Source organism: Otolemur garnettii, unplaced genomic scaffold (assembly GCF_000181295.1).
Source record: "Otolemur garnettii isolate 467f Iridium unplaced genomic scaffold, OtoGar3 scaffold00082, whole genome shotgun sequence".
In the NCBI taxonomy this organism is placed as follows: Eukaryota; Metazoa; Chordata; class Mammalia; order Primates; family Galagidae; genus Otolemur; species Otolemur garnettii.
The window spans coordinates 7,900,780-7,906,859 of NW_003852477.1; positions in this window are offsets into that span (position 1 = coordinate 7,900,780).

Below are 6,080 nucleotides of genomic sequence, written 5' to 3' on the forward strand. Positions count from 1 at the left end.
GGGCCACAAAAATCCCCACCACACCCCAGGGCCGGTCGCCCGCCACAACGCCAGGGACAGAGCGAGGGGGAGCAGAAGGGCGGGAGAGCGGCCGTGGGAAGCCCATCTCACCCGAGCTCGGAGTTGACTGCAGGAGCAGCAGCAACTGCAGCAGGACTCGGCTGCTCAACACCCTGGGCCTCGAGGCTCCAGGCCGCGGAGGGCTATGAAGCGAAGCAGCCATGAGGCCAGGGCGGAAGGAGCCACCGTGCGTCTGCAAGGACCGCACCCACGTGCCTGCGCACGTGCCTGCGCACGTGCCTGGGGCCCAGTCATGTGACTCACCCCAGCACGTGACAGTGCTACTAGCTCCTGACCGCTCAGGCACATTTCCCGCACTTTCACTTCCTGCCTGTCCCTCGAGGATGATCTGGGAGCCCTGAATCTGTGATGGCTCCCTGCAAGGCCAACCCTGGTTGAAAGGATCCCCAAGAGCCCCAAGTCTATAACAGTACCCCAAGGACCCAGCTGGTGAAGGCGTAGGAGACCCCTGGACCACTGATGGTACCTAATTCCCCTGGGCCTGGTGCTTTGGAGAGTTTCACAGTTACTTTTCATTTGAGAATCTGGAAGGATGTGGGAAGCAAATAAAGGAAAATCACACTAAGGCTAGGAATCCAGGTATTTGGGGGAAAGTTGTATTTTAGATGGACCTAAGACCAAAGCAAGGAGTCTCGGGGGAGTCCAGAGAAAGAAAAGGCATTTTCCTCTTCCACAGACCACCAATTTAGACCATGGCAATTAAAAATGGATAGTGGCATACATCAGGCCTCTGGCTTTCACGGGGATTTTTTGCGGAAGGCTGCTTGCTGTCTTTGGATTTGCTGGGCATGGCAGAGATGGGGAGATGACCCAATTCCTGTTTTGCTTGTCTAGCTGGGGGCTGTCTCTGGAAACCACATTCCCCAGTCTGGCATCTAAGTGAGTCCATGTACGTAGAGACGATTGTGCCCCTTCCGTGCCAAGGCGGTCGGGAAGACACTGCCTTTTCTATTGTTGTTAAAGCAGAAAGTTGGTTCTCACAGCAAGGTCCCCTAACCTGCGGTAACTGTATGGCCAGAGATCTGGTTAGAAATGTACATTCTCAGGCCACACCCCAGACCTACTGTTTTTTAAATTCCCACAGTGCAACTAGTAATTTCACAAGCCCTTGGAGGATTCTGAAGCAGGTACACTGTGAGCCAAAGGACCGAGTGAGTCGTGAGATAGAGAAAAGGTTCCCATGCTTCCAGAACATCTGAATGGGATGTTCTAGGAAAAAGTTAAACCTATTTTATTAATTCTTTAATAAATTGGTTTCTTAAAGCAACTGGTACTATGCTCATTAAGAGACTGAGTTCCATGTAAGCTCTCAGTCTCAGCCCTCCTATTCCTTGGGCGGCAGATGGAACTGGCACAAACTGTCCACTGAAACCCACTAGTACCTGGGGGTTAAACATCCACCCCTGGAAAGGAAAAGAGCAGGACATTGGGAGGGGTTGATCAGAAACTAGAGAAGAGACTCCAAGACACCAGGCCCTGTAATGAAGAAAAAGAATCTGTGTATAACATAGTGAATCTCTCTCACCCTCCTCCCTGTGGGAATGCAGATCTTTGCTGACAAAGTGGTAGTGGACAACCAGGAAATGCAGTGGTGAAGAGGACTAGTTCTCGTGCCCCAACTTTATTCTTACTCCCATTACCAGTCTCTTTTGATCCCCTATCCCTAGCTGCGGGGCTGTTAAATTCAACTACAGAGCTGTTGATGACTATAAGAGGTATACAGTGAACAAGACCTACTGGCTAAAACTATTCAATGACACATGTCTAAGCAGGCAAGGCAGACTTCATCTCTCACTCTAGGTTTTAATAAGAACCACAAATATCCTTAGCTAAATGGAAAACTAGATTTCTACAGAGTATATTTTATGTAGCCAAATACTTTAGGTGAGCATAGCTTGAGAACATACAGGAGCCTCTCCAAACATTTATTCAGTTGATTTTTGAAAACTCCTCACTCTCTGCCTCAAAACAATGTGGGTATCCCTAGATGTGGCTGCTAGGGCACTGACGAAGGGGGCACCAAAAATGGGTCACCCCAAGAGGGCTTGTGTGGCAATAGCTCTCTACTCACAGATGGATCCACAATGGGCTTTAGGAGACCTTCTCCCAGCCCCAGACTACTGAGCAAGCCAGGCCTTGCACCTCTGCAGGGACCTGCCAATGCCTCCTCACTCTCTCTGAGCAATCACGGAGCTGACGGGTTTCATAGTCTCAAGTGAGGTCCTGAAACCAAGACCAGGTTTAAAGCTTGCTTCACAGTTGATGATGTCCCTTGTTTGGTAGATGTTCTCCAAAATGGTGACGAGTCATCACACCCACTTGGCAGGTTACCTTGGCCCTCTAGCTGCAGTTCATCCCACACACACACACAAGCAGAACATACCCCAGGTGTAGCAGTAGCCAAGGCAGGTGACCAAAGCAATAGGCAGGGACATTTTCCAGGCTCCTGTCTCCCTGCCACACTCAATTTGTATGAGTCTCCAGAGGGCCAGTGGATCCCAACAGAGATTTGAGGAAAGGGCATTGAGAAGGAGTGGGACTTGGTCAGAGGAGAGCCCTACATGGGTGACTCATAAATAGGAGGAGAGTGGACTGGGACCATCATGGTGTCACCAGGATGTCCAGAGGACAGGAATAGAACAAGGAAGCCTACTAAGTGCAGACAGGAAGCTTGACTCAGTCCATGTAGAAACTAACTTCTGTATAAACTCCAGGAAATCCCATGTAACCTTAGCCAAGGCCCCAGTTCACAATCCCAACCTGGATCCAGGTGTCATTTAATTCACCTGGAGAAAGAGAAAGAAAAAAACTGTAGGAACAGGATCTATGTCAGAGCAGGCTTACTGCACTGCACTGTGCTGGTCAGAGAGGCACATAGAGGGCTTCCCCAGGCACCCCAAAGACCCTCCTACCTTAAATATCTGTTTATAGGAGATTTGAGAGTTGAAATTTTTAAATAAACAAAAATTATATGCCTACTAAAAAACTGTGTTCCAAGAATAGAATATAAACAAAATATACCAGCTCTGAGATAATGAGTAAAGTGTTTACCCAAGTACATTGTCTATCACAGAAGGGGCTTAAAACAGAATTTGTATTATTGGTATTACCTTCCAGGCTCATATACTCACCTCCAAGCTTTATAAGCTACTCTCTCCTAAAGGATCAGGTAAGGCCAGCCCAGGGGAGCCTTACCTCCCTTGGCTTGTCCTCAGCTCCCTAATGTAAACAGTGGTAAATGGAGGGGCTAAGAGATAACCCAGGCCCTGTTTGCTAGGGACAATGAAGCTTTGACAAGACACCTTGATGCTGAGGCAGCAAGGGGCCCATGAACTAACCTGGCAGGCATCTTTTCCTTGGGGATTATAGCCAGAGACTATCTCTTTCCTGACCAATTCTCTCCTCCATGCAATGTTTCTCTGTAGCATATCATTACATTTCTTAATGCGAATAATGCTTTGCTCAGCCTCCTGAAGAACAACTGGTGATGGTGCTAAAGCTACAGAGGGATTATTTAGGAATGAGTGCATCCGCAGTGGCACAGCACAGGAGCGCCCCCTGCTCTAGATTCTTCTGAGATCCAGAGCCCAGTGTTGACAATAAGAGGGGAAAGCATAGGAAGCAAAATCAAATAGAAGGACAAAGAGATGAGGAAAGGGAAAGGAGAGGACCTGCCAGCCTAAGAAACGACAACCAATGTGTGTTACTTTTGAGTATCAGTAGTAATGACAGGTTGTCCTGTTCATTAGTAAAGCGTCTTCACTTTCTCGAGTAGGGTCACAGACTCTCAGGCAACTCCTGAAAGATACTAGCCTCTTCCTTAAGGATAAGCAGCCTCATTGATAAGGATGTGGCTCAGCCTACACCCCTGGTGTCTGGAGGCTCAATTCATCAAATCAGGTATTTCTAGAGAAGGACAGTGCCAGTTGGTAGACAGCTAGCTCATTACCCCAAGTTGAAATCCATCGTGAGAAACCATCATACCTGGAGAACAACTCTGACATACCAAGAGAAAGTCATACCACAGTTGTTAAATTATTCCCTGGCAGCATCTTCTCCACCCACCTCCTTTATCTGCCTACTAGAAAATTGCCTCCCTTCCTCTCCCTATAGCTTGCAGGCCAACCACAGACCACCATTGTTCCCACATCAATATCCTGCCCCACTGCCTCGCCTTGTCTGCCAGTCAGCCCCATCCAGTCCCAGTTTCCACTTTGAAAGACTTTGTAGGGAGGCACACAGGCTGGATTGATGAGGAATAATTCACAGAGAAGGCAAGCACAGCAAGAGCAATGTCATTGCTGAATATATTAACCTCAAAATCAGAAAGTAAAACGATGTCTTGTACTGGGACCACAATTGCCTTTGAGGAATCACAACGCAACTAACTGTCCCTAGCTTCACCTCACATTCCGCATAGCTGCAGGGAGATGACACGGCCTTCGTGGAGATCCTGGAGGGTCTGCCTTCCCCTTCGGTACAGTACAGGAGTTTCCCAGCCTGGCCCCATTTTCCTACACCAGCCATCAGCCACTTCCTTCCCTCCAAATCACATCCCCTCCAGAGACCCCCCAGCACCATAGCCAGTGGTTCTCTGGCAGTCCCCAGACCAGCAGCTGCAGCACCTGGGAATGCGCTAGAAATGCAAATCCTCAGGTCTCATCTCAGAGTGGAAAAAGCTATGGACTGTCACCACCTTTTCAGATGAGGAAGAGAAAGCTCAGAGAGGGAATAGGTTGGCTCTAGGACACCCCACTTGATCAGGGGCCAAATCCTTGAGGCCCAAACACTCACCCAAATAAGCAGTGGGCTGCAGTTATCATCCACCAACTGGCAATAAAGGACCCTCCACAGACATGTTCACCATTGATCTACAGGCTCACCTGCTAGGGCCACTTTCTCTGTAGGGCAGGCTGTCCCCCAACTATCCTCATAGTCCAATGGTCATGTGCTGGATGGCTCAGTAAAGAGAGGAGACTAGAAGTAAAGCTGCTGCCTTCACACACCACTATCATTAGGCTGCCCAGGTAGGCACATATGTTATCCTCACACCCCTCAGGGAGGTTGTGTCTCTCTCCAATCCTCCAAGTCAGGTCTGACCCTTTGACCTCCCATGCAGGTCTATGCAGACCTTACATCCAAAACTGTACCTTGAGCAATTGCGCCTCTAAGTGTAGAGATCCAATTGGATTCTAAGACTTTTCCCACTGTGAATTCTAGAGTAACCTGGGGTACCAGAGGCCCTATAGCTGCTAGAGACCCTGGAACTACAGTGAATCTGGAATATTTGGGAATTTCAGGTGTATAGGAAGTACCTGGGCCTCTGGGCTTGTCAGGTTCACTCTAAAATCTTCCTCGGGTCAGTAATTCCCCAACTGGTGAAGATGAGAGACCCCCCACCAGAACAGGAACAGGCCTGGTGGTGCCTCCTCCACTCAGCCCACCTGTTCCCACAGCACCCCCACTACTGGATAGGGAGTCTATCCAGCCAGGAGCCACGCCAGACACGCACCCTCCCTGCCCACCCAGGGCCTCACTGAGCAGTGGCTGAAGAAACTGAAACCAGACCAGGAGACCCAGGCATTCGCCACCACAGCCACTGAGGAGGCCACCCTGAGACACCATCAGCCCCTCCTGTGGCACCCCCTCGCAGGGGCTCCTGCACTATCCCTTATGTGGATGAGAGCCCTGTGTACTCACCAAACTCCAAAACTGCTCCCCCAAGACTCTTCATCCCTGGTTACTCATCAAAAACTAGTCAAGGGAGTGCTGCAAAGGAAGAGACTTTGAATATGGATTTCATCTTATGGGCAGTAAAAGAGAGATAGGAAAATCTCTAGATACCCAATTGAGCATGATCTAATCATTGGATACCCTTCAAAGTAGTAGAAAACAGAATCTATCTAATGGAAGATTAAAAGCAAAATAGAACCCAGTAGTGTGGTATGGCCTGTGTTCCCAGATTCTTGGGAGACTATGGTGGGAGGATACCTTGAGTC